Source organism: Peromyscus leucopus, chromosome 7 (genome assembly GCF_004664715.2).
Source record: "Peromyscus leucopus breed LL Stock chromosome 7, UCI_PerLeu_2.1, whole genome shotgun sequence".
In the NCBI taxonomy this organism is placed as follows: domain Eukaryota; kingdom Metazoa; phylum Chordata; class Mammalia; order Rodentia; family Cricetidae; genus Peromyscus; species Peromyscus leucopus.
In genome coordinates this window covers 11,034,054-11,050,372 of record NC_051069.1, presented here as the reverse complement: position 1 = coordinate 11,050,372, position 16,319 = coordinate 11,034,054, and positions in this window count along the sequence as shown.

Below are 16,319 nucleotides of genomic sequence, written 5' to 3'. Positions count from 1 at the left end.
GGGTCATTCCAAACCGAAACATCCCATCTGTGGTACAGCTGGGCACCAAGGGGCAGTGCCCCGTTCCCATCCATGCCTAGGTGACTGCCTACAGATCATGCCTGACGTTCTGGAAGACAGACCTCCTGCCCGTGTGAGAGGGGCTGGAGCCAGGAGATGAAGGACAGTGACCGACAGAAGGCAGATGGGGATGTGGGAGATTTGGTGTCGCTGACGACCTCTCTTACTAGAGAGCCAAGTAGGGCTAGAGGTGATGGATTTCACCCGACCTTGGTCTTGTGTAATCTGGAGAAGTGTCAAAACTGAGCACATGCCAACACTAAAGGAAATCAAGCAGGTGTAGGGGCTGGAATGACTCCTGGCAGAACAGCAGTCAGAGTCCCTAGCTTACCCCTCCCCCTCCTTTTCATCCCTTCCCCGAGGCCAAAGTGCCTCCCTGCTCCTGACCCTCAAGGCATGGATCTTGAGGCGTAAGGACCAGAAGGGAGTCCAGGCTCACCTGGCCCTGAGCCCCTTTTTACACAGAGGGAACCAAGCTCTGGTAGGGAACGGCTCAGCAGAGTGTTCCCAGCTGCTGGAGTGTCCCTTCAAGGCAGAGCACAGATAAAGCGCCAGGCCTGCATCACCCCACCGCCAGCAGCATCTATCCATGAAGACTGGTGCTGTCAGCGGCCGCCCTCTCCGACCTCCATCCTTCCCTACCTCCCCAAACCAGAACATTGTTCAGAGGTGGAGCGGGCCAGTAAATGGGCGATGGTGAAATTCAAAGTCCTGGAGAGAAGACGCCTTGGGGACAACCTCATCATTCCATGCCAGCCTGGCTGTTGGGTACACTGTGCCCGCTATGATTTAACTGGCTCCTACCTTGCCTTCTCAGGCTTGATGCATGGCAATGAAATGCAGAATTAGCCAAGAGGAAAAAGCACTTACTCATCTAAGACCCACTCTTGAGAAGCCATGGTGACCGCCCCCCCCCCCCCCCCCCACACACACACACACACACTCACATTCACACACCATCCTGGTCCCAAGTACTCTCTGCAGCCCACCAGAGGTAAGTCAGTCTCATACAGCCACTTGCCCGCAACTACAGTGACCCACACAGCAGCAGTCCCGAGCTCTCCCTGTTTACGGCTGAGTACCACCTCCCACAACAGCAGCACCAACTTCGCCCACACATGCCTGATGCCACCAAAACAGGCTGTCACGACAGAGACAGGCCTCTGGTGCCCTCTACTGTTTGACACTCCTGCACCATAGCTTGAGGATGGGGCCCAGGCTGGCAGGGGAAACTGGGGAATGTCATCTGTCCCCATTGGGTTGCCCCAGTTTAAAACAGACCCTCCATCCACTTTCCAAGAGGACCCAGAAAAAGCATGAGGCCTCGGGGAGACCAGAAGACAGCAGGGGGTTTCTTGTTGACAGACAGCCTAGAGGAAAGTCTGGCCGCCACAAAAACCTGCTCGTGAGCCTGCCTGTAGTGCACGTCTATAATCCAACACTCAGGAGGCTGAGGCAGGAGGATCTCAAGTTCCAGCCAACCTGGGCTGCCTAGGGAGACCCTGTCTCAGAAAGGAACTCAGAAAAGAGACAGACTCCTCTCCATCATGCAGAGGCTGCTTCCAGGGTCCTCAACTAGTGTGGCTAGATAGGGAGAGTCACACATAAAGATGTGCGTGTGTGTGTGTGTGTGTGTGTGTGTGTGTGTGTGTGTGTGTGTGTGTGTGTTGTGCACGGATATATATGTGCAGAGAAAGAAGGAGGCCAAGAGGAGAAGAGGAGACTGTCCTGAACTGGCTCCATACAGGGTCTGCAGAGGAGGCTACCGCCTAAAGCTTTTGGGAAGAGATAATGTTGTAGACAGGAGTGTCTAACTCAACCGACAGCACATGTGAGCCAGGATATCTAGGAATTAGGCCCAAGACAAAAGTTTAAACTTACTTAAAATAACATGAGGTGGGTTCTGTTGCAGTTTTTGTGACTTGGGTGCATGATTCTCAAGCACGAACTTTGCAGATGATGTCACTGTGCCTGATGTCATGCAAAATTAGCATAGGCATGGCCTAGCAATGCCCGGACCATGGGCAGGACCTCCCTGGATTTAAGTGTAGTTCAAGACAACTCGTCATCAGCCAATATGTCCTAGAGAAGCCAAAGAGTGTGATGTCCCTGCTGTAGATCGTGGTCTCTAATTCAAATTCAAAGTGTCAGCCTAGAAACGCACTGGAATTCTATGTGGTAGACTGGAGAATTCTCTCCACTTTAAGAAATCTCAGACTCACTCCTAAGGCCTTCAACTGATGGGGTGAGACCCACCTACACAGAAACTAGCAATGGGCTTGATTGATTTAAACATTAGCTTCGGTCATAAAAAAAACTTTGACGGCAATATCTTGGCTGGTGCCTGAGTAAACCACCAGTCACCACAGCACGTGTGAGCCGACACATGAAATTAGCCACCACACTCCTTCTCATGGGCCTTGCACGTACCTGCAACCACTTGGCCCAAGGTGTCAACTCTACACTGTGTCACAGAAAGTCCTGTGCCTGTCATGCATGTCCCTATTATTTCACAGTCTTCTGTCTTTGTTAACCCAGGTCTTCGGCGCCCAAAGAGTCAGCCTGGCTATTGGGCATATGGATCCCTTACCTTGCTGCTGTGCATCGATACCTAACAAGAGCAACTTAGGGGGGAAGGACGGGTTTGCTCTGGCACCCAGTTCCAGGGTAGAGTCCACTGCAGCTGGGAAGGCATGGCGGCAGGAGCTGGAGGCAGCTGCTCACAGTGCACCCCCAGTCAGGAAACAGAGAGGTGTGGTGGTGGTGTTCCGCTCGTCCTCTCTCTTTCTTTAGTCTAGGCCCCCAGTCCCTGAAATGGTGCTGCCCTACTCAAGGCGAGACTTCCCACCTCACCTAACCCAGTCTAGATCATCCCACGCACGCCCAGAAGCTTGTCTCCTAGGTGACTGCAGAGCCCGCAAGCTGACAGTCGGTAGAAAGCAACAGGGCTGGAGAGAAGGCTCAGTGGATGAACCGATTCAGATGCCAGGTAAAAGCCAGCCAGGCATGGCAGCCCCACCATGTTATTCCAGCACTTGTATGGTGGGGGAATCCAGAGCAAGCCCATCAGAGAGCTCTGGGCTCAATTGGTAGGCCCTGCCTCTGAATAAACTAGAGAACAATCAAGGAAAACACTTTGCTCTCCAGCAGCCACACACATGTGCATGCGCTTGTAACACACACACACACACACACACACACACACACACACACACACACACGTATATACCTATACACATGGGAAACATACATATATACATGCACAACATGCCTGTAATACCTATCATACATGAAAGAAAAATGACACTCATCACCGCCGTGTGTTCGTAGCTGGCTGTGTCCTATGGGTATTGCAGGGTGTGATCTTGGAGGTGCTAAGCCTAACCTTCAACCTCACCAGCATGGGCCCCGGGCGAGAACGCCCGCTGAGCCCATTCACCCTGCATCCGCGAGGATGCACAGCGGTGCTGTGCGGACTTAGAGAGGCAGAGTGAAACGCGCCGCATGGTGCCTGCTGTGACTGAAACACCCATCATTTTTGTGATGATGATTTCATTGCTTTTTTACACACAATTAAAACCCACTAATTCAGACCTATCAGAGAGGGCAGTCAGTGGCTGGAAAGTCCACATTAAAAAATAATTTAAAAATAATGTCGTTTTATTACTTTAAAATATATTACTTCATCCAGGCTAATAAAGTGTTGCCTAGGGAGCCCTCGGGGGACTCACGTTAATGAACAAATAAGAACAATTTGAGGGTAGTCTATCAATTATTAGTGTGGAAAAGGGTGTCTCAGATTGAAAATGCATTCAAACTGTGTTTTCCTCCGTGGATGAAGGACTTCTTCTATAAACCCTGTAACTGTGATTCTTTATAGGTTTATTTATGATGTGGGATTGTGTGTGCGGGTGCGTGTCTTGCATGCAGGTGTCTGAAGTAGCCAGAAGAGGACATCAGCTTCGGATCTGGTGTCAGGGCAGTTCTAAGTCACCCAGTATGAGTGAGGGAGCCCACCCTGGTCATCTGCAGATCAACAAGTGTTCTTAACTGGGGAGCCGTCTCTCCAGCCCCTATTGTAATGCATGTTACTTAGCCAATCACTCCTCCCGTGGAGTGTTCTCGAGGCCTCTTCAGGACAGGCCGGAACAGACTCTTGAATTGCGCAGAGTGCTGGTAAGATACCTCGCTGAGTTAGAGCTACACCTCATGATCTTGTTCTCAGGAGCCTGTTCCAGCGTGGTCACCTTGACCTGTAGCTCCCAGAGCAGGACCGGTTTCCCTCAGAGGAGACAGTTAAGTGCTGAGGCTCTGGGTGTAGCCAGAGCTAAGTTCAAACGCCAGCTAGGACTCCTGTAAGCTGTGTGACCTTGGGCAAGACACTTACCTTCTCTGCGGTACAGTAAAGTGGAGAGAATGTGGCCTCCCTGGTGGGGTTGCTGTGGAATTACGTCAGATGATCTATCTAAAGCGCCTGGAATCCCTGGCATAGTCAGCAGCCCTCACGGAAGGCAGGCACCAGTTAAACAAGAGTTAGAAAAGCAAGGCCTGGTGCTTAACGCAGCACCGAGGCATAGGAGATGCTGAAGTTATTATTCTGGGTGCTGGGCCGGACCTCAGGGGAGCCGTGGAAAGAAAGGTGCCACAGATAGACTCAGATTTCAAGATGAGAGCCTGGACATGACTTCCGTGGTCATTAACAAGGAAAACAATTTGCTTTTTACAAGAACTGCCGGCCTTCTATTTCTCCATCTCCTCGGAGACCCTTTATGTTTGAGGATGTTCTCACAGGGGCCCCAGGGTCTGCCTCTTCCTCCAGGCATCCCAGTTCGGGTGGTTTGCTCACCAGAGAAACACAGGCCTGGAATCAGCCCAGCCGCATGAAAAGGGCTTCCCTGAGGCAAGGTTTGTGGCAGAGCCTGGACCGTCCTGGGAAGTCTAGGGTGTGATATCAGCTCTCTGTCTCTTTCCCTTCATGTTCTCAGGTGTATGTTAGTCATGTGTATTTGTGGATGTGAGTGTGCCAATACACATGGAGGCCAAAGGTCATTATCAGGTGTAACTTCCTCTAGCACACTTGTGTGTTTGTTTGAGGCAAAATCTCTCACTGAACACAGAGCTAATTTAGCAAGATCTGCTGTCCAACAAGTCCCAGATAGCCTCCTGCCTCTGTTTCCCAAGCACTGGGATTACAGGTGTGCACTACTACACCCAGACTTTTCCATGGTTCCAGGGATCCCCACTCAGGTCCTTATGCTTGCATGGCAAACACTGTAGCTCCTGAGCCATCTCCCCAACCCTTGGCATCAACCATCCTACTGAGCAGTTAGCATTGGCTGGGCCTGGGCTTTGCCATCTCCTGTGTATCCTCAGGACATCCAGCTCAGAGGACCCCGTGATTTCACCCCACTCCCAGGTTCTCAGGGGAAGGGAGCTGAGTCCCAAAAGTCGGGGTACTGTTCAAGGTTACGAAGCTGGGGTGAGCACAGCCTGTCAGCCTCTGAGAAATATTCTTCACCAACACAGCCCACTCAAAAGCCACAGAGGCCCCCACCCCCACCCCCGCTCTTCCCAGACATACCCACCTGCAAACACTATCAACGAACCTGACTCTTTCTCTTCCATCATATCCCCAACTCCCAATATCATCCAGCTAGTCTAGTCAGTGTGCATATGATGAAGTCCATAATCCCTGGTCCCAAAGAAGCACAGAACTCACAGAATAGACTGGTGAACAGGAATCTCCCATAGGGCTTCGGAAGATACGTGGCAATCACTTACCTCTGCTAGATGACCTCAGTGTAAACAGTCACCTACGTGGGGAAGAAGGGCTGTTCTGAGGGGATAGCCCTAAGGACTGGTGACATTCTCAAGTCCCCCAGGAAGCCTCTAGGTCCTCCTCTAGAAAGGATGAGACTGGATGGAGGAACTGGCCCTCAACAGCGGAATGAGTTCTCTTGAATCAGCCATACAAGTTGCTTTCATTACGCTGTGAAAAAAATACCCGACCGAGCTATGTAAGGAGGGGGGGGTTTGTTTTGGCCCACCGTTAGAGACTCCATCATGGTGAGGAAAGCATGGCCACAGGAGCTTGAGGCTGCTGCCTACATTGCATCTATCCACAGTCAGAAAGCGGACGGAATGATCACTGGTGCTCAGCTTGCTTTTTTCCTTTCGAATGCAGCCCAGGACTCCAGCCCATCAGATGGCACTACTCACACTTAAGGCGGGTCTTCCCACCTTAATTAACCCAGTCTACAAACTCCTTCACAGACATGCCCAGCGGTAATTCCAGATACTGTCAAGTTGACAATATTAACCACCACACCAGCCTAAACCAGTTTCTGCTGCTAACTCCTTCACAGACATGCCCAGTGGTAATTCTAGATACTGTCAAGTTGATGATATTAACCACCACACCAGCCTAAACCAGTATCTGCTGCTTGCAGTAAGAGCCTACACAGATATTCCTTCTCAGGCTGGGCACCAGAAGAGGATGCCACAGTGGCATCTCAGCACTGCCCAAGACCCATCTCCCAGCCAAACCCTCTCCCCCTGCCAAAATGGTTTTCTGTTTAAAAAAAAAAAAAAAAAAAAAAAAAGGAAATAAATGAATAACAATTGTGCAGGTACATTGGATATGCATGCCCTGTGGTATAGTTCTCAGAATTCCCAACAATAATAACACATGATTTTAGACAGTGTGTGTGTGTGTGTGTGTGTGTGTAGGTAGATAGATAGGCAGACAGACAGTCTCCCTGGGTCTGACCTAGAACTCACTCTGTAGACCACACTGTCCTCAAACTCATAGAGAGCTACCTACCTCTACCTCCTGAGGGCTGGGATAAAAAGTGTGCACTATCACACCTAAAGATATTTTTTCTTTTATTCTTAAGATTATATAATATTATTTCTCCATTTCCTCCCTTCAGACCCTCCCATGTATCCTTCCTCAATCTCTTTAAATCTACAGCCGCTTTTATCAGTGACTACTGTGGTGTGTGTGTGTGTGTCTGTGTCTGTGTGTGTCTGTGTGTGTCTGTGTGTCTGTGTGTGTCTGTGTGTCTGTGTCTGTGTGTGTGTATATTCCTAACCACAACCATGATGCGTTTTTAGATCTACCCCAATATGGCCACCTCTTTTGCTCTTCTCTCTCTCTTTCCTTGTTGTTGAGGTCCACTGAACTCACGTTATTTGGGGCTGGCACAAGTCCCCAGTCCAATGTCTTCAGAAATGGAGATTCATTATGAATATGCGCTGATTTGCAGGGCAACAAGACATGGAAGTTGCGTCAAGGACAGGACGGACAGTGTGGCTGTGTCCACAGCGGCCTTTGTGTGTGTGTGTGTGTGTATCAGGTTGAACTTTGCGCCTCAGGTCCCAGACTTCTGGCATAATTGCTTACATTAGCAATTATCCAGCGACCAGTAAAAGGACTTTCATGCCAGCAAAAAGTACCATTTACTGATCATCTTGTTGTGTGGATTTGTTCCTTGATTTAAGACAAAAAGTCTCCATTTGGGGCCTGGAAAAAATGTCTCAGTGGTTAAGAGCACTGGCTGTTCTTAGAGAGGACCTGGATTTGATTCCCAGCACCCACACAGTGGCTCACAACCTTATGTAACTCCAATTCCAGGAGATCTGCTACCTTCTTCTGGCCTCTGAGGGCATCAGACACCCTTGTGATGCACAACATATGTGCAGGCAAAACAGCCACACACATTTAAAAAAAAAATCTCTTGAATTTCCATTTAAGGAGCATTGTTGACATTGAGTCAAATATTTTAAGCAAGAACCAAATTATAATCCTGTATGTGTGAAGTAGCAGTAGCCCACCTCCCGGTCCGTACTAAGCTTTTTGTTTGCTTGGTTGGTTTGGTTTTGTTTTTAATTTATTTATTTTACTTCCCAACCACAACCTCCCTCCCTCTTCTCCCCTCCCTCTTCTCCCCTCCCTCTTCTTCCCTCCCTATTCTCCCACTCCCTCCTCCCACTTCTCCCTCAATCCACCCCTCCTCCATATCCACTCAGAAAGGGCCAGACCTCCCATGGGCATCAGCAAAGCAAGGCATATCAAGCTGCCATAAAACCAAGCACCTCCCCTGTATTCAGGCTGGGCAAGACAATCCAGCATGAGGAATAGGTTCCCAAGAGCCCAGTCCAAGCACCAGGGACAGCCCTGCTCCCATTGCCAGGAGTCCCACAAACAGACCAAGCTACACAACTGTCACCTATATACAGAGGGCCTAGGTCAGTCCCATGCAGGCTCCCTGGTTGTTGGTTCAGTCTCTGTGAGTTCCCATGAGCCAAGCTAACCATTTCTGTAGATTTTCTTGCAAAGTCCCTGACACCACCTCTCAGTCTCCTACAATCCCTCCTCCCTCTCCTCAGCAGGACTCCCCGAGCGCAGCCCAGTGTTGGCCATGGGTCTCTGAACCTGCCTCCATCAATCACTGGATGAAGACTCTCCTATGACAGCCAGGGTAGTCGCCAATCTGATCACAGGGGGTGGCCAGTTCAGGCTACACACACACACTGCCACCAGGAGTCTTGGCTGGGCCATCCTTGTAGACTCGTGGAAGTTTCCCTGGCATCAGGCTTCTGCCTGACCCTGAACCCTCCCCCCCTTCCAGTCATCTCTCTCAGTGCTCTCCCCCTCCACCCATAACCGGATCCCTCAAGTTCCTGTGACCACCTGTGCCCAGTTCACCCAGGAGATCTCTATTTCCCCTTCCCAGGGAGATCCATGCATCCCCTCCCCCTTGGGCCCTCCTTGTTACCTAGCCTCTCTGGATCTGTGGATTGTAGGTAGCATGGTTATCCTTTACCATTAATATCCACTTAAGAGTGAAGTACTACCACGTTTGTTTTCTGAGTCTGGGTTACCTCATTCAGGATGATTTTATTCTAGTTCCTTCCATTTGACTTCAAATTTCATGATATCATTGTATTTAATGACTGAGTAGTACTCCATTGTGTAAATATACCACATTTTCTTTATCCATTCTTTGGTTGAGGGGCATCTAGGTTGTTTCCTGGTTCTGGCTATTACAAATAAAACTGCTATGAACATAGTTGAGCAAGTGACCTTGTGGTACGATTGAGCATCCTTTCAGTTTGGTTTTTTTGAGACAGAGTCTCACTATAGAACCCCGGCTGGACTTGAATTCATTCAGATCCACCTGCCTCTGTTTCTTTAGTGTCTAAACTAAATATGCATGCCATCATACCCAGCCCACCAAGTTTTAAACAAGAGTAAACTCCAATAGTCACTAAAAACAACTCCCTGTGACTGGCATTGCTTTATAATCCCTGCTTTCAGTGTTCATTTTGAATCTTTTTTTTTTTTTTTTTTTTTTTTGGTGCTAGGATTGAACCTTAGCCCTCAAATGTACTAGGTAAGTTCTCTGCTACAAAGTCAAAGTTACATTCCCAATCCCTTTGTATATTTGTACTGTTTTTATTTTGAGACGGGGTCTCCTTATATATCTCAGACTAGCCTTGAAGTCACTCTGTAGCCCAGACAGGCCTTGAACTTTCAACCTTACCTCATCCTCCTTAGTAGGTGAGATGATAAGCCTTCACCACCAGACCTGGCTGAATCTGTGTGTGTGTGTGTGTGTGTGTGTGTAAGCCAAAGGTAGGAAGGAAGGAAGGAAGGAAGGAAGGAAGGAAGGAAGGAAGGATAAATGGAAGGAAGGAAAGAAGGATGAATGGAAGGAAGGAAGGAAGGAAGGAAGGAAGGAAGGAAGGAAGGAAGGAAAGAGGGAGGGAGGGAAGGAAGGAAGGAAGGAAGGAAGGAAGGAAGGAGGGAAGGAAGAAGGAAGGAAGGAAGGAAGGAAAGAGGGAGGGAGGGAAGGAGGAAGGGAAGGAAGGAAGGAAGGAAGAAAGGAAGGAAGGAAGGAAGGAAGGAAGGAAGGAAGGAAGGAAGGAAGGAAGAAGAAGAAGGACTGCAGCTTTGTGTCCTGTCTGAAGGGTTGGGTCCCCAAATGGTTGCTGTCAGCATCATGGTGGACTAGTTGTTCCTAGAGTGAGTGCCATTCAGTACAGAACACTAGTCAGGAAGTCCATAGGAAACGGCCCTGGCCTGAGGCTCACACGGGGACACCAGGGTCTTGTGACTACTGTAAAGCTCCACAGCCCTGCAGTGGGTTTCCTCTTTGACTTTGTGGGGAGCCTTTTCTTTCAGACTTTTAGAATTGCTGGGGTCCATGGGCAATGAAACAGACAATTTCAGTCAAATGTACTTTTAAGGTTTATTTTATATTTAATTATGCATATTTTGGAGGTGGAGCTGGGTAAGTGCTCATGAGTACAGGTGCACTAAGAGGTCAGAGGCATTGAATCCCCTGGAACTGGATTTCCAGGCAGTTGTGAGCTGCTTGACATGGGTGCTGGGGATGGAACTTGGGTCCTCTGTGACAACAGAGCACATTCTTAACCACTGAGCCATCTCTCCAGTCCAGATGTTTTTATCTCTTAACAAAAATTTTAACTGTAGCCTGCACTAGGAAAAACTGTCCCTACGGCCCAACCTTAGTACATGGGTCCAGGTGCCCTAAATGAAGTCAAGAGGATATCATAGAAACTGCTGGATGTCTTTCCTCCCTGGCACCGTGTGGAGCAATTCCAAACTCCCTGGCTCCACATCCCTGTGACATAAACTATATTGCTCCATCTTTAGACTATGAAATATTTGCTTAAGGTTATATCGAGACCTCACAGGCAGAAGAAGCAGAAAGAGAAACAAGATGTAGGAGTGATGATTCATCCATGACACTTCTGAAATCCATGTATCTTAACAATACAGCCACACCCAGCCTAACCGGTGTCAGCAGTGAGGTGGCCCAGGCACCACCAGGCAGGTTCCCTTTCACGGTGTTCATGCTACGGAGAGAGCCTTGTGCCTCCAACAAGGTCTCCTTTGCAGCCCCCAGCTCCTCTTTAAAGACCCTCTGACCCATCCTGAGATGTCCCTGGTGCTCCAAGATGCGTGGGTCCCTCAACAGAGAGGTCTCTAGGCCTTAGCTCAGTGAGTAAGTGAGTTAGTAAAGACCTAGCCGTCTGGGTGCTAGGGATGGGGGGACACTGAACACCTGCCTTGACAAGCATGTTTCATCATTTTTAGTGACAAAAAGGGCATCAATATCACCCCTCCAGGGCTCGGGAATATCACAGCAGAGAGAGAAGGAAGAACGTAAGAGCCAGAGAACAGAGGGTGGGTGCTGCCGAATGCTGTCTTCTGAGTGTGGTGTGGCTGTTGCACTAGTGAATGTGAACTCAAAGCAGACGTGGTTACCTGCGTAAAACCTGTATAAGGTTTGACTGGTCAACATCCTATCATGGATGGAAGAAGGGTTCATGAGCCAGCCCCGCCTACTCGTCCCTCCCTGAGAATCCATAGGAGTTAGTGACGACTGGAGAAAGGAGAGGTGTTGTCTTCAGTGGTGGAGCCACAGGTAAGTTGCTCCCACCCCAAAGAGTACCTCTCATCCACACTCTTCTATCAGCCTAGTGAAACGCATTGGCGTACGCACGTGCACACACACACACACGCACACACACACAAATACACACGCATTCACATGTGCATGCACATGCATACATACATGGACGTAGAAGGGAGTTAGCAGTGAAGAAGAGAGTCAGTGGCAATGCGGGGGGGGGGGGGACAGGAGGGGAACTGGGGTGAACACATCAAAATACATCATGGACACGTGTGAAAGTGCCATCAGGAGCCCCGTTACGGTATATAATCAATACATGCCAATTAAAAAGCTTGAAAGTAAGTAAATGTCCTAAAAGAAGGGGCAGAAACCGTCGGAAAACTTTAAGTCTTTCCCATTCTGGAAAGAGCAGAACTCTACATGCACAGACTTGGGAACACATGATTTTGTGGTTCGAATCCCAGCGCCTCCACTCCTCACTGTGGAGACGATGCGGTGTTCTCTCAGCCTCAGCTTTGCTTCACAACATGAGAATGCTAACACTCACCTCTGCCCACTGCAGAGGGCTCTTTAAGGATAAAATGAGCCAATGTATAACAAAGGGCTTTGTGGGCTGTGTAAATGTTAGGTCGTCCTTTCAATAAACATTTATTAAGCATGTACTCCGAGCCAAAGCCTGAGTTAGGCATGAGAGCCTCTCGGATGCACAGAACATAAAATGAACCTCTGCAGTGAATAATTTAGCAACATTTAGTGTGTTCACAATGCTGCCCAGCCAACGCCTCTATCAGGTTCCAAAAGATTTTCTCATCCCCAAGGACCAAGGAAAAGCTGCTCCCACTAAACCATTACTCTTAAATTTTTTATTATGTTTATTTGGGGGGCGGTGTGTGTGTGTGTGTGTGTGTGTGTCTGTGTCTGTGTCTGGATGTGTCTGGGTGTGTGTATGTGTCTGTGTGTGTGTGTCTGTCTGTGTGTGTATATGTGTGTGGGGTGTGTGTGTGTCTGTGTGTGTGTGCACACGTGTGCACTCGCATGGGAAGTCAGAGGATAACTAGGGGAATTGGTTCTCTTCTTCCATCATGTGGGTCCCATGGATCAAACCCAGGCCATCAGGCTTGGCAGCAAATGCCTTTAACCACTGAACCATCTCACCAACCTCCACTGTCCTTTTTTTAGAACATGGATCTTGATTTTTTGTCCTTGGCCATAGTCAATTCCTTTTACCCTGCACCTCCCCACCCCCACCCCTGCCCCCGGCCACCTATGACTCCAAGCCAACCCCCAGATCCAACCCCAAGCTTTATGAGGCCAAACCCAGGCTACTTTGCCAGCCCAGGAGATGCCAGAGCCTGCGCCTGGCACTTTTAATGACACCAGGACAGATGAGCAGGTAAATGGCCATGCGTTTCAGTAAATTACCTCTCATAAAGAGACCGTCATATTTATTATGTGCCCTTCTCTCCTGGAATCGGTCCCTGTTTGACAACAATGTATCTTCCCAGCAGCCTGTGCGCTTGGCGAATGTCCTTCTTGTCAAGTTGGGGACTGTCAGGTGCTGGGAAAGTGGGGACGGGCCGTGTTTGGGCAAATATTAGACTTGGCCACACTCACTGTCCATGTCAGGAACCCAATTGGTGTTATTGATTGACAGATTCGGGGACCAACTGTTTAGAAAGCTGAGCCCCCTCGGATTGGACTAGGTGTTTGGGCAAACAGCCCTAATGCTGGGCAAACAGGCCTGTTGGAAGAAGTAGCCGGCGTGTTAGCAGAGCAAACCGAGCGCTGAGCAAACAGCTTAGAAGAATGTGACCACCTCCATGTAACCTCAGCCGAGGTATTGATCCCACTGGAGGCAGGAGAGGGGCCGAGTGGGGAACAGAGAGATACAGACCCCGGCAGAATGTAAATGTTATCTTTAAGCTTCGGCTGTCAGGGCCCTAATGGGCATCTGTTTGGCATTTGTCTTCTTGCAAATCTTTAAATCCAGGTCGGGGCCCAGCATAGAATTTAATAACAACTTCTCTGAGAGATGGAGGCTTGGGACTGACTTCTTTCCCGAGAAGCCCACTGGGCCTTTCTGTTTTTCCTGGAGGCAGCTGCCTCAAATGGGAAATTTTTAGGGTGGGAGTTCCTGGATACCTGGGAGACTGCAGGAAAGGGGAAAGGAACCCCAAAAATAAGTGTTCTTCTCTCCCCCTTGCATGTGCATGCATGTATACCTGCATGCCTGTGGAGGCCAGATATGGACGTCTGGGCATCTTCTTCAATCACTCTGCTCTGTGTTTTTTGAAACTGAACCTGGAACTCACTGATTGGCTGCAGTGGGTATTCATGGAGATCCTCCTGTCTCTACCTCCCAGTACTGGATTACAGATGTGCACTGCCATGCCTGACTTCTTCCATGATTGCTGAGATAAATTCATGCCCTCATTCTTGCTCAGCATGCACACTACCCGCTGAGCCATCCCCCCAGCCCCACAAACTTGTCTTCTCTGCCCCCTCCGCTGGCAGCATACAGTTCGAGAGCTCTGGGCTCTGGCTAGCTGGATCTGACCTCCCTGAGCCTCAGCCTCTGGATTTGAAAAGCAGAACATGTCCCTGCAAGGAACACGAGGCTCAGGCCATTTCCCCCCACACCCCCCGGCAGAAGCACTGCCTGGCCAGCAAGCACTGTTTCGGATATCCTAACAAGCTTCCTCCATGACTGACCTGCCTGAGACTGCCTTCTTCTGAACCACAACCCTCCCGGTTCCTGGAGCACCTCCCCACTTAGGGGAGGACTAGTGTGTGGGTCTGTGTACTGGTTGGATTATTGGATGCTCCGAGAGAAGAAGACACTGTCCCAAGGTCATAGAAGAGGACACCAGCTATACAACTGATTTCTGACGACACAGAAGTGAGGAGGCTGGGTCTCCTGAGAGAAGCGGGGGCGTGGTTCAAATACAAAGCCGAGAAGCGGGGAGTTGGTGGCTCAGTTGGTAACACGCTTGCCTTGGGAGCACAAGGACCTGAGTTCAATCCCGAGAAGCAAGGTACAAAAGCTAAGAACATCTGTACACATTTGTGATCCCAGCCCTCAGAAAGGTAGAAACAGGGATGTTCCTGGGGCTCACTAGGCCAGCACAGGCTGTTCAGTGAGCTCCGGGCTAATGAGAGACCCTTGTCTCAAAATAATGGACAGCAGACCCAAGGAACTGTACCTCTAGCCTTCATGTGCACACATAGAAGAATGTGTACACATAGACACACACACACACACACACACACACAGAGTGAGGCCAGTGGTGATTCAATCATTTCTTCTCACTAAAGCCTTATTATTTAAGAATTTTCGGGGTTGGGGTTTTAGTTCAGTGATAGAGCCCTTGCCTAGCAAGCGCAAGGCCCTGGGTTCTATCCTCAGCTCCAGGGGAAAAAAAAGAATTTTCTTTTTAAATTTTTAAAAATTTATTTATTTATTTATTTTGTGTGTGTGTGTGTGTGTGTGTGTGTGTGTGTGTGTGTGTGTAGTGCTTGCAGAAGCCAGAAGAGGGTGTCAGATCTCCTAAAGCTGCAATTATAGGCAGTTGGGAGCCACCCATCGTGGGTGCTGGTAACTGGACTTGGGTCCTCTGGCAGAGCAACAAGTACTCTCACCCACTGAGTCCCGTCCCGTCCCTCCCCCCCCCCCCCCGCCCACTCAGAGATCTCCTACAGTGATTAAAAATGAAAAGTAGACAGCTGTCCTGGGAGCAGCACCAAATCTAATCCCTTTGCGGCTTCTGACCTGGGTAGCAACTATGAAAGGCACTTCACTCACCCCCTCAGGGTCAGAGGAAGGTCAGTCTTGCCCTCTTTCCCAAGAGCTGAGATACACGTGCACTCTTCTGTCCACCACACCCCCACCAAAGGGTGACGAGGTCTGGGTTGTTCAAGGACACCATGAAGGTCAGCAGAATGGCAGAGCAGTCTGAGTTCACAGGGGAAAAAAAATGAATTGTCTACACTGAACAAACCCGGGGCAGGAAAGACTATTGGCTTACTGTCTGTCGTGTGGCACTGGCTCCACAAGGTGCCTGTCAGCCCCTGGAGCTGAAGTTATATGCGTTTGTGAGCTGTTCTGTAGGTTCTGGGAACCAAACCTGAGTCCTCTGCAAGAACAGCAAGAGCTCTTAACCAAAGAGCCATCTTTCCAGCCCCTAAGACTAAAACAAAGCCACTGCCATGTTCAAGGCCCAGGAAGGACGCTCCCACTGGATAAATAAATCAAAGCAGGGCCTGCTGGCACCACGGGACCCTCAGCGTCTAGCGGTCAGTCTCCCCTTTTCTGCACAAAGGCCCTCTTTAGGCAAACTGCAGGGTTTCTGGTTGGGGAAGCAGCATGTTCTGGGCAGCCGGAAGTCCGGTGAGCTTGCATTTGGGAAGGTCTCGCTCGGGCCTCCGAGGAGATTAAGATGTGAGTAGGGAAGTTCTGTTGTGGAGCAGCAACACCCAGAAGTCCCTTCTCAAAGGCCCGCTGTGCCTCACCCGCCCCCCACCCCCCCACACACACACCCTTCAGTAGCCCAAGTCAGAGGCAATGGCAGGACCAGGCCTGTTCCCACTGCTCTACCGTGTCCCAGCATGTGCTATTTTCCTGCTTCTGAAAATGTAAGTCCTCAAGCAAGGAAAGCTCTTCCCACCCCCATCTGTACATTCTCAGCCCATGCCACCCTCAGGGTTGCCAGCAGGAAAAACGATCACGGCAGACCCTCATGGGAGGGGTTAATTGTTACAAGGCAGGCAGGGATGCTCCTCTACCTGAATGCATAGTACCTAGCGCGGGCTTGA